Genomic DNA, 12755 nt, shown 5'->3' with positions numbered 1-12755 from the left:
ATTCTCCAGCGAGTAGTTGGGACTACAGGCTCCCTGCCACCACGCCCGGCTAATTTTTTGTATTTTCAGTAGAGACGGGGTTTCACCGTATTAGCCAGGATGGTCTCGGTCTTCTGACCTCATGATTCGCCCACCTCGGCCTCCCAAAGTGCTGGGATTACAGGCATGAGCCACCGCCCCTGGCCTCCTTAAGAACTTCTTAGAATTCTTCAGTGAAATTTTCTTGGATTCAAAGATTCCTGATTTTTTTTTTTTTAAACGAAGTCTTGCGCTTGGCCTCCAGGCTGGAGTGCAATGGTGCGATCTTGGCTCACTGCAACCTCTGCCTCCCAGGTTCAAACGATTCTCCTGCCTCAGCCTCCCAAGTAGCTGGGATTACAGGTGCCTGCCACCACATCCAGCTAATTTTTGTATCTTTAGTAGAGACGGGGTTTCAGCATGTTAGCCAGGCTGGTCTCGAACTTCTGACCTCAGGTGATCAGCCCGCCTTGGCCTCCCAAAGTGCTGGGATTACAGCCATGAGCCACCGCGCCCGGCCAGATTCTTGATTTTTTTTTTTAATTATGTTACAAATTTAATTCCCTTAATAGTTACAGGGTTATAAAAAATGTATTGCATATTGAGTTAGTTGTGTTAATTTGTGTTTTTCAAGGAATTAGTCTATCTCATCTAAATTGTCAAGTTTGTGTGTAAAGAGTTATTCATAGTAAGGCAGAAATTTAAAAATAAATATGCATTCATTCACTCCAAGAAAAGTAACAGGAAAGGGTTAAAAAGAAAAGAAACAAGTTTTCGTTTGCCTAGCAGCTCACTTCAAGGACAGTTACAAGATAACACTTTCCGAAAAGCCAAGGCCAAAGGAATGGGTTCCAGACACGCCCTTCCCCCACCCCACCCAAGAACAAGGTTGAAGGGAAAAAAAGGAAAGGCAAATTCCTATACTGTTACTCCTTTCCCTGGCTTCTTAAGCATAACTGTTTTACAAATGTCTGTATTTAGTCAGTTTTTGTTTTTCTTTTGACGCAGCTGCAAGGCCACAAGTTAAGCACTGTATGATTAACTGCCTTTGTTTTGCTTATAAAAACTCCTGCTCTGTCTTTGTTCAATGCTCAGCATTTTTCGTTTGTTTGTTTTGTTTTGAGACAGAGTCTTGCTCTGTCGGCCAGGCTGGAGTGCAGTGGCACGATATTGGCTCAATGTCACCTCCGCCTCCTGGGCTCAAGCAATTCTGCCTCAGCCTCCCGAGTAGCTGGGATTACAAGCGTGTGCAAGCACGCCCGGCTAATTTTTGTATTTTTAGTAGAGACGGGGTTTCACCACGTTGGCCAGGCTGGTCTCGAACTCCTGACCTCAGGTAATCTGCCAGCCTTGGGCTCCCAAATTGCTGGGATTATGGGCGTGAGCCACCAGGCCCGGCCAGTGCTCAACTTTTTGGATGTTAATCCACTCAGTGGCTGCTTACCTTAAAATAAATATCCTCCTGTTCTCCCGTATCAGTCTGTCCGTTCCTCAATTTACCACAACAATAGTATTCCCTTATCCTAATATTATTTTTATATATTAGGATATATCATACTACATATGATATATAAAATATTATGTTGATAATATGTTATGTTAATATTATATAATAATATAATTATAAAATATATTTATTTATATTATTATTTAACAAGTTATATATTATTATTTACTTATATTATTAGGATATAATATATCCTTATATATTATTAGTATATACTATGTATATTATATATATATATATTCTGAATAATCTTGAGGATGCTTTTCCTCCTTCATTTTTTAACCCTAGCCTGCCTCTTCCCTTTCCCCACCAGCTGGTTCTCGGCTCCTCTCCACCTTCTTTCTCATTTATTTCTAAATGAAGTTTTCACAAAAGCGCAGGGCACTCCTAGTCTCGTTTATGCACATTTTAAGCACTATGTTGAGATTGCTATGCAGCTGCTATTTTAATTTCCACATCACTTTCCTTTTTTTTTTTTTTTCCTTCTCTACATGCTTGACTTTAAACATTTCTGCAGCATAGGCTGAGGCTGGGCCCAGTTGGGGAGAGATGCGAGGCCGGATAAACCTAGAGTAGAGAAATGTTTTTTCCTGAGTGGGAACGCTCCGACCTTACAAGGGGGAGAAAAAGTCTGCGACGGAGTTTCGCTCTTGTTGCCCAGGCTGGAGTGAAATGGTGCTATCTCGGCCCATTGCACCCTCCACCTCCCGGTTCAAGCGATTCTCCTACCTCAGTCTCCCGAGTAGCTGGGATTACAGGCACCCGCCACCATGCATGGCTAGTTATTTTTTAAATGCTGGGATTACAGGTGTGAGCCACCGAGCCCGGCTAAATTTTTTAAAGGAAATCATCCAAAAACATATCCTTTTGATGTCAGCAGAGTCTACAGTGATATCCTCTTTTTATTCCTGATATTGGTAATTTGTGTCATCTCTCTTCCTAAAATTTCTCAGTCTTACTAGAGGTCTTCTTTTGTTGATCTAAAGGAACTAGCTTTTTGTTTGTTTTTCTTTTTTTGTTTGTGTTCCGTTTCATTGAATTTTGTTCTTATTTTTATTGTTATCTTTTGTCTATTTGCTTTGGGTTTATTTTGCTTTTTTCCCCACCTGTGTTCTTCAAATAAAAGTTTAGATGACTGACTTGAGACTTTTTTCTTTTTCTAATGTATGCAGTTAGTGGTATACATTTCTCTCTCAGTGTTTTTTTAGGTTGTCTTGAAAATTTTGGTATATTGTGCTTTCATTTTTATTCAGGTTAATTTATTTTTTGATATCTACTAAGTCTTTCTCTTTGTCCTGTGTACTATTTAGTAGTGTGTTGTTCATTTTCCAAGTGTTTGGATGTTCTTCTGTTGTCTTTCTGTGATTGACTTTTAGTTTGATTTCATTGTGGTCAGGGATCATACTGTGTGAGTTAATTCTTTTAAATTTGAGGTTTGTTTTATGGCCCAGGATATGTTCCATCTTGACCTGTGTTCTGTGTGTTCTGCTTTTCTTGTGTGGAGTCTTCTTTAAATGTTGACTGAATTCTGTTAGCTGAAGATGATTTTGAGTTCTTCAACATCCTTGCTGATTTTCTGTTTAGTTGTTCTATCGATTATTATGAGAGAAGTGTTGAAGTCTCTAATGTAATTGTGGATTTGTCTATTTTTTAAAAATTCTTTTTTTCTTTACATATTTTCAACTCTGTTTGGTTTATACATATTTAGGATTGTTATGCCTTCTTGGTGGATTTTTAAAATTTTTCTTTGTTCTAAAGCTTATATTAGGCCAGACGTGGTAGCTCACGCCTGTAATCCCAGCACCGTGGGATGCTGAGGTGGGTAGATCACCTGAGGTCAGGAGTTTGAGACAAGCCTGGCCAACATAGTGAAACCCCATCTCTACTAAAAATACAAAAATTAGCCGGTCATGGTGGTACATGCCTGTAATTCCAGCTGCTTGGGAGGCTGAGGCAAGAGAATCACTGGAACCCTGGAGGCAGAGGTTGCAGTGAGCAGAGATCGCGCCATTGCACTCCAGTCTGAGTGACAAGAGTGAAACTCTATCTCAAAGAAAAAAGATAAATAAATAAAGTTCATATTATATTAATATACTCACTTTTGCTTTCTTTTAATTAACATTTGAATGTTATATATTTTTATATGCTTAATTTCAACCTGTATGTATAATTATATTTGAAATAAGTTTCTTGTAGACAGCATGTAGTTGGATTATATTTTCTAATCTACTCTGTTAATCTCTGTCTTTTAATTGGTACCTTTCCACCATTTACATTTAATGTAATTATTGATATGTTAGGGCTTAAATCTAGCAGTTTGTTTTCTATTTGTACCCTGTTACTGCCATTTTCTGGGGATATGTATGTATGTATGTATGTATTTATTAAAGCCTTCTTTGTGGACTACTAGTATACTTTTTTAGAATTTCATTGTCATTTATCTGTAGCGTTTGTGTGTGTGTGTGGTTTTGTTTTTTTGATTTTTTTTTTCTCCTGCCTCAGCCTCCCAAGTAGCTGGGATTACAGGCATGCGCCACCATGCCCAGCTAATTTTTGTAGTTTTAGTAGAGACAGGGTTTCACCATGTTGGCCAGGCTGGTCTCGAATTCCTGACCACAGGTGATCCCCCTCAGCCTCCCAAAGTGCTGGCATTACAGGTGTGAGCCACTGTGCCCAGCCTATCTGTAGTGTTTTTAAATGATCTCTTTATATAACTCTTTTAGTGATTTGTCTGAGTATTACATGATATTTATTTAATTTATCACTGTGTACTGGTATCATTATTTTATCAGTTAAAGTGACGTGTGTCATCTTTACCTTTTTGTCACTTTGCCTCTCCTACTTGTAATATAATTGTCTTAAATTATTTCTTCTACATACATTTCGAACCACATCGGACCATGTTATACTTTTTTCTTTCTTTCTTTCTTTCTTTTTTTTTTTGAGACATTGTCTCACTCTGTTGCCCAGGCCTGAGTGTAGTGGCGTGATCTTGGCTCGCTGCAACCTCCGTTTCCCTGGTTCAAGTGATTCTCCCTCCTCAGCCTCTCGAGTAGCTGGGACTACAGGTGTGTGCCACCATGCCCAGCTAATTTTTTGTATTTTTAGTAGAGACGGGGTTTCACCATGTTAGTCAGGCTGGTCTTGATCTCCTCATCTCATGATCTGCCCACCTTGGCCTCCCAAAGTGGTAGGATTACATGCCTGAGCCACCGTGCCCGGTCATGTTACACTTTTTGCTTCAACTGTTAAACATAATTTAGAAAGCTCAAGAGGAAAAGGAAAATGTATTGTTTTTACCTTTTTTTTTTTTTTTTTTTTTGCTTACCATGTTCTTTCTTCTTTCTTGATGTCAATTATTTCTTCTTTTATCATTTCTTTCCATCTGGAGAAATTTAACTATTTTTTAAAGGATAATTCTGCTAGCAGCTAATTATCTTAGTTTTCTTTGCTCTGAAAATGTCTTGATTTCTTCTTCAGTTCTAAAGGATATTTTCTGTGGATATAGAATTCAGAATTAACAATTCTTTTCTTTCGGTCCTTGAAAACTGTTGTGCCACTCTTTCTGACTTCTGTGATTTCTGATAAGATACCCACTGTTATGCAAATTGGTTTTCTCTGTAGGTAAGGTGTTTTGTCTCTTTTGTTGCTTTCAATATCTCTTTCTCTGTTTTTAGAGTTTAGAAATTTTGATTGATTTTGTTTTCAGTTAACCGTTGAAGGAGATTCTCTAAAAAATACGTAAAAATGCAAATCTCCAGGTCAACAGTCTCTAAAATAGTTTAGATTTCTGTATTCTGGTGTTTGGAAAACAACTTCACTAAGGCAATCCCTTAGGGCTGGTAATTTCATGATGTAAATCATTCCACATTTGTAAAGCATAAAGTAGCAAAGTTTTAGTCACTGTACAAACAAGTATCTGAACTTCTTCCTGTGCTTAATTGGTATAAACTATCTTGGGCGGCAGTTCCCCACCTTTTTGGCACCAGAGACCGTTTCATGAAAGACAGTTTTTTCCATGGATGAGGGAGCAGGGGTTGGGGGGGATGATTTTGGGATGATTCAAACACATTAGATTTATTGTGCACTTTTTTTATATTGTTATTATATTGTAATATATAATGAAATAAGTATCCAACTCACCATAATGTAGAATCACTGGAAGCCTTGAGTTTGTTTTCTTGCAGCTAGACAGTCCCATCTGGCACTGATGGAAAACAGTGACGGATTATCAAGCATTAGATTCTCATAAGGAGCCCACAATCTAGATCCCTTTCATACGCAGTTCACAATAGGGTTTGGACTTCTGTGAGAATCTGACGCCCCCGCTTATCTGGGAGGAAGAGTAGCTCAGGCGGTCGCAGGAGCGATGGGGAGTTGTTGTATAAGGACAGATGAAACTTCGCTGGCTCTCCTGCCGCGCTGCCTGATACCCGGTTACGTTTACTGGAGGTTGGGGACTCCGGAGCTAGAGTAAAATAGACAACTATTCCGCCTGAACAGGGACTTGAACCCTGGACCCTCAGATTAAAAGTCTGATGCTCTACCGACTGAGCTATCCAGGCCCCCGGTAGACGCGACCCACGGAGTCTGTAATCTAGATTTCTCCATTTGTTCAGTTCGTTTTATGTTTCATGTTGCAATTTGTAAATCACATTACTTGAATTATCCTCTTTTCGAAGACTCTGCTTAAGAGAGGCATTATAATCCCTAGGAATATTTTCCTTTTCTCTTTTTAAACATCTCCTTTCTGTAGATTTTCGTAACCTGAGATGGAGCGTCTTCCACACAAAGCACTGCGGAGTTGCTAGATACAGAGGGTTTCATTCTCGCCAATTACCTGCAACCTAAACTTCTCGAGGCAACTGTGGAGCTACTTTTGTTCGTATCCCTCAGTATTGTCTTGTATCTCTTTCTTGAAGCCTTTGTAGGCAGAGGGTAAGAGAGACGAAGGAGGAAGAATTTGAAGAGGCAAGAGAACATTCCATAATGGACCCCTTTCTGTTGGTGGATGAAACTGCCAGCCAGGCATCACTTTGGCAAGTGGACCTCAGACCGGCGGTCTGGCTGGCCAGAGAGGGAAAACCGCGTGTAACAGTGTCTTTTGGTTTAGTATTTAGTGCCGCTTTTGCTGGTCACAGTCTAAAGGTTTTAGAAATAGTGATGTTAAACACAGCAAGCATTTTTCTGCCAGATATTCGTTCTCCAAACACAGACAGAGAAAGGCAGTAATTAATAATGGATCTTTTCTTTGTTTTTTTCTTGTTTTATTTTTGAAGATATTTTTTCTTCGTCTATGGATCTTTTTTTACTTTTTAATTTTTATGGCTGCATAGTATATATATGTATATATATGATACATGGGATATTTTGATGCAGGCATACAATGTGTAATAATCATATTGGGATAAACGAAGCATCCATCACCTCATCCATCGCCTCAACACCTTATCATTTCTTTGTTACAGACATTCCAGTTATAATCTTTAAGTTATTTTTAAATGTACAATACATTTTTGTTGACTATAATCGCCCTGTTGTGCTATCAAATGATAGATCTTATTCATGCTAACTATATTTTTGTATCCATTAACCATCTCACTGCCCCCTCCAATACCCTTCCCAGCATCTGGTAACCATCATTCTACTCTCTGTCTCCATGAGTTCAATTGTTTTATTTTTGGCTTCCACAAATGAGAGAGAATATGTGAAGTTTTACTTTCTGTGTATAGCTTAACTTAATGTCCTCTAGTTTGTGGAGGAAAAGTTACGTATTAAATTTGAACTCAATTGAACGTGGACACAAACAACGGTCACCAAATCCTGAACAGGTTGTATGAACCCCTTGAGGTGTTCATCCAGTGCTGTTTCGGAGAAATCTCTATTTCAATCTATTCCTATACGTTAGTTATTGAAAAACAACAGACAATCGCAAAAACAAGTTGACCTTTTCTTGTTCCTTGAGCTCAGTGGCGAAGGGCTCTCGTGAGCTTCATGAGACCTCTCCTTCTCTGTGCATGGACGAGTGGCCGACTCTGGAGCCCGGGCTGTTGCTTCCCGGTGTGGTGATGAATCTTTCATAGTCTGGTGAGTGTACATATATATAAATATATATATTTATGTATATATATTTGGTGAGTGTGTATATATATATATATATATCTTTTCCCTTCTCCCCTTCCCATTGCAATTTGCTTATTGTATCATTTGTTTATTATATCTGCATTGCCGTTTACGTGGGATAAAGGTTATTTACCCTTAAAGGTATTGTGTGTGTGTCTTTTCTTCTCCCCTCTCGCATTTCCCGCACAGAACATAGTTCCATCCACTTTGCAAATGACAAGACCTCATTCTTTTCATGGCCGAATAGTACCCCGTTGTGTATACGTACCACATTTACTTTATTCATTTATCTGTTGATGGGTACTTAGGATGCTTCCCAATCTTGGCTATTGTGAATAGTGCTGCAATAAAGATGACAGTGTAGATATCTTTTCGATATACTAATTTCCTTTCTTTTGGGTATAGGCCTAATAGCGGGATTGCTGGAATATATGGTAATATTTTTAGTTTTCTGAGGAACCTCCATACTATTCTCCAAAGCGGTTGTACTAATTTAAATTCCCACCAAGAGTGTACTAGGGTTCTCCTTTCTCCACGTCCTTGCCTGTCTTTTGGATGAAAGTCATTTTAACTTGGGTGAGATAACATTTCATTTTAGTTTTGATTTGCATTTATTTGATGATCAATGGTGTTGAGCACCTTTTCATATATTTGCCATTTGTATGTCTTCTTTTAAAAGACATATAGACAAAAGAATGGTAAATAGATATGTGAGTAGAAAATCTTTACTTGGCTGAGTTTTCTTTATCCTTTCCTTTCACAGTAGCCCCCATAGCCAACACACACACACACACACACACACACACACACACACGTCAGGTCAATAACCAGACCATAAGTGCTGCAAATCTTAGTTCTTTCTGTGTGTGTGAGTGAACGTTTGTGTTGTACACTGGATCACACCTCACAGGAAATGCTGAGTTTTCCAAATTCTAAAGTTAAGAAGATAATTAGGGTCATGCATTATGGGTTTTTGTAAAATGGCTAAAGTAGCTACATTGGGAGATTCTTTGTCTAAAGGTGTAATACATCCCCCAATTTGATTCAGGGCTTGGAAAGTTGTCTGGTTTCATCTAAACAAATAAATAAATTCTATTTTTTTTCAAATCTCAATTATAGAAACCTTTATCTACAGACACCCTCCTCCATTCATTTCTTCAGTGAAATTATCTAGACAGATTGTTATAGAGAGATTAAGAATGTCATGCTTTCAAATCTCTCTTGGATTCGTCACAAAATACTTTTGTTAGAAATATTTAAACATTTTAAAGGAATCTTGCCTGGAACCCATCAGATAAAAATCAAAAGGCATCAGAGAAAACACTGAAAGGCTTTGGAAAGGAAATGGTATCACTGGTATAAACAAACATTTCATACAATTTAATAGTTTCTTAGCATTATTCTTTCAAATCTCAGTGCCAATCCTTTTTAGCATCTTCCTGAAGAAAGAAATTTCAGGCTACTTTGGACACACTTTCTATAGGGTACCCCTGCTCCGCAAACAGCAGGAATAAATAAATAAATAAATATAACAATAAATAAATAGATTTCAATGGTTTGGCTCTGTCTACCAACCTTACTAACTGTGCCAACTTTACTATCTGCTGCCTTTGTCTGCCAGTTAACTTTTCCTCCTCCAGACTGAACAAAAAATGCCCTTTTATTTAAATTTGTTAGATTTTGAGATTTTGGATTGCTATTCTTTGGGCACAAAATCCACTAGTGAGAAGGTGAGGAACCAAAACTGAGAACAATTTCAAAACATGTGAATAAGTTTGAGTCTGTTGAAACATAAGTCATAGTAGTGCATCTTGCCCAAAATGGAGTTGGATTCTTCAGCACTGACTAGAGCAAGTAGCCTCCCCAAACTGAATCACACCAGAAACCCTTATTCAATCTAATGCTCCTCATAGGACGCTTTCTGAGAAAGAAAGGGACTTAACTAAATCAGTTTCATAGGGAACAGCAGAAGACCTTTCTTTGGTCTACCCAGACTCATCTAGTCCGGCCCCAGAACTAGAGTTCGGTGGTCTCAAACATGGGTCATTACTTAATAAATTAGTGTACATAGGATACACCATCCAAAATATGGCCTAAAACAATTCTTGAGTTTTGACTGGAGAAACCTGGAGAAAATGGTGTACAAGGGATCCAGGAAAAGTTTAGGGCTGAGAGATGCATCTCTCTGGGGAAAGGAGATAGGACTGGGCACTGGAAAAATGAAATAGTTTCTTCCCAGTAACTCGTCATTTCCATGAAGCCAAGACGATGCGAAAACTGAGGGAATCTGTGATTGGTTTACTTTACAAACTTGGTTTTGTTTTTTTTTTTTAATCTTTCCTACCCTATCAACATAGGGGACATAGCTGGGGAAAGGGTCACAGAAAATCGCCCCAGATTGTTTTCTGGATCAATCCAAAGGTGAGCTTAGAGCAATCAACCTTTAGGCAAAATACTTGGGGCTTTTCTGACAAGGGGGAGCTTTTTTTTTTTTTTAATTTCAACTTTTATTTTAGATTCAGGGAGTACAGTGCAGGTTTGGGACAAGGGTGTATTGCGTGTTGCTGATGTCTGGAGTACGATTGAACCCGTCACCCATGTGGTGAGCATAATACCCAACAGGCAGTTTTTCAATCCTTTTCCCCCTCCCAACCTCCCACCTCTTACGGTCTCCAGTGTTTTCTGTTCCAGGGGAGCTCTTGTTTGAGCTTACAGGCTTTTCTTCCTGGAGGAAGCACCATCGTATCTTTGAGACGGAAAAGGTTAAAATAGATCAAACAATGATGCTCCCTCTTACGCTGTCATGTCCACTCCTTCATTGCAGACTTGAGTTCTTGGCTCATATTTCTGTACCCGAACGTGCATTATCATTATTAGTAACTTAGAGAAGAGAGCCTTCAAAGAAGGCAAAGATGTCACTTCTGATCATCTCGCAGTTTATAATTCTAAGGAATTGCTATTAGGAATTTTAGATGGAGTTTTATTCCTTCTGCCCACCTCCTCCCCCGCCTCTCCCCGCCCCCCTTCAAGTTGTTAAATCTCTAATTACGAAGTTAAAGGTTTGAAAACAGAAACTCAACGTTTCCTCACTACACTTCAGTCTTGATGTGTGCAAATCAGTACCCGCGTGCGGCCGCGTGGCCTAATGGATAAGGCGTCTGATTCCGGATCAGAAGATTGAGGGTTCGAGTCCCTTCGTGGTCGTGTTCTTACTATTGTCAGGAAATATCTTTACTTTCTGCACATCTCCTTGAGCTTTCTGCAAGCCAGTTAAAAAAAAAAAAAAAAAAAAAAAAAACCGGCTTGTTCCCAAGACTTTGGGAACTTGAAATGAAAGAAGACTATTGACAAAAAAAGCAAGAACCCGGTAAGCAACCTGTGTATTGACTATTAAAGTGCACTTTGTCCCTGGCATAGGTACTACCGGAGGCATTCGTAATTTGGAATGGGCTTGGTTTTTCAATTTATGGTCTTGTCCTACTTGTTTCATGAATTTAACAAACACAACACAAAATCACCCTTTTCTTTCTTTCTTTTTTTTTTTTTGAGACGGAGTCTCGCTCTGTCACCCAGGCAGGAGTGCAGTGGCACGATCTCGGCTCACTGAAAACTCCGCCTCTCCGGGTCAAGCGATTCTCCTGCCTCAGCCTCCCGGGTAGCTGGGAATACAGGCGCCCGCCATCACACCCGGCTAATTTTTGTATTTTTTTAGTAGAGACGAGGTTTCATCATGTTGGCCAGGTTGGTCTCAAACTCCTGACCTCAGGTGATCCGCCCGCCTCGGCCTCCCAAAGTGCTGGGATTACAGGCGTGAACCACCGTGCCCGGCATTTTATTTATTTATTTATTTATTTTTGAGTCTCACTTTGTCGCCCTGGCTGGAGTGCAGTGGCACAATCTCTGCTCATTGCAATCTCCACCTCCAGGGTTCAAGCGATTCTCCTGCCTCAGCCTCCCGAGTAGCTAGGATTACAGGTGCCCGCCATCATGCCTGGCTGATTTTTGTATTGTTGGTAGAGAAGGGGTTTCACCATGTTGGCCAGGCTGGTCTCGAACTCCTGACCTCAAGTGATCCGCCCGCCTTGACGTCCCAAAGTGCTGGGATTACAGGCGTGAGTCATCGCGCCCGGCAGAAAAGTACCATCTTAATAGTAAGGACTATCATAATAGTAGGGGTATTGGGTGCAGGGTATATGGGAACTCTAATATCTTCTAAATTTTTCTGTAAAGCTAAGACTGTTCGACAATTATACTCTATGAAATAAAAATGATTTGTTTTTTTAAAGATAGACAGCCATGTGTTTAAAAAAACTTAGAGCAAAGATCTTGCCCTAGAAAGCAAATGCAACTCTAACGGGGTTCTTGTACTGGTTAACATCCGCATTAAAGATGATGGTGACTTACAGGGCCTATGCCATTCTCTCTGATTTCTACGATTTCCTTATTACTCTCAACACAAGGTTAAATAAAACAGTAAACAGAAAAGTAAAATCTTTCCAGACCTTGGTTAACAAAAGCAGAAACAAGGAGGAGAACGAGGAGGAGAAGGTGCAGGAGAAAGAAAAGAACAAAAAGAGGAAGAAGAGGAAGAAGTCACAATCAAGGAGAGTATATCACCAAGAAAAGAAAGTTTCTATCAAAAACTTTCTTTGGGCTCTCAAAACTCGAGAGTCAAACATTGTTAATAAATTTCCACAAAAATCTGAAGGTCACAAATCCAAATCCTAATAGGAAAAGCTTTCATCAAAATGTACTGATAAAGTCTCAATTACAACAACCTGGAACTCATGTGGTTGGGACACTCACTCGAGCTCATAGTTTTGAAGGATGGCCAGAATTTAGAAACAAAGTGGTCAAAGAATGCACTATTATCACAGTAAGAGTTTGGCAACCCTATCAGCAAAATGAGCCAGGGCCCTCTAAGAAATCTCACAGGACCCACATATTGCTGAGGAAAAGAGGTATTTACTCACAACTGAAAAAACAAAACTGAATGTATGTCTTGCTTGAGCAGGGGTGAACTACAAGCAGATTGCAGTCTCTTAGTAAACAAACAAAACAAGAAACAAAACAAAAAGACAGGATATGCAGAGGAGTTTAATTAATT

General features: G+C 39.3%; 2 non-coding genes across 2 annotated transcripts; one reads left to right on the top strand and one right to left on the bottom strand.

The window, feature by feature from the left end:
- Positions 1 to 6017: 6017 nt before the first annotated feature.
- TRNAK-UUU (transfer RNA lysine (anticodon UUU)) lies at positions 6018 to 6090 on the bottom strand. The gene has a single exon. It is a non-coding gene; the product is annotated as a tRNA-Lys (tRNA).
- A 4689-nt stretch (positions 6091 to 10779) lies between these two features.
- TRNAR-CCG (transfer RNA arginine (anticodon CCG)) lies at positions 10780 to 10852 on the top strand. The gene has a single exon. It is a non-coding gene; the product is annotated as a tRNA-Arg (tRNA).
- Positions 10853 to 12755: the final 1903 nt, after the last annotated feature.

The sequence above is a fragment of the Pan troglodytes genome, chromosome 5, assembly GCF_028858775.2.
Source record: "Pan troglodytes isolate AG18354 chromosome 5, NHGRI_mPanTro3-v2.0_pri, whole genome shotgun sequence".
NCBI classification, from domain to species: Eukaryota; Metazoa; Chordata; class Mammalia; order Primates; family Hominidae; genus Pan; species Pan troglodytes.
The sequence above is the reverse complement of the archived record's forward strand: the minus strand, read 5'-3'. Positions and strand labels throughout refer to the sequence as shown.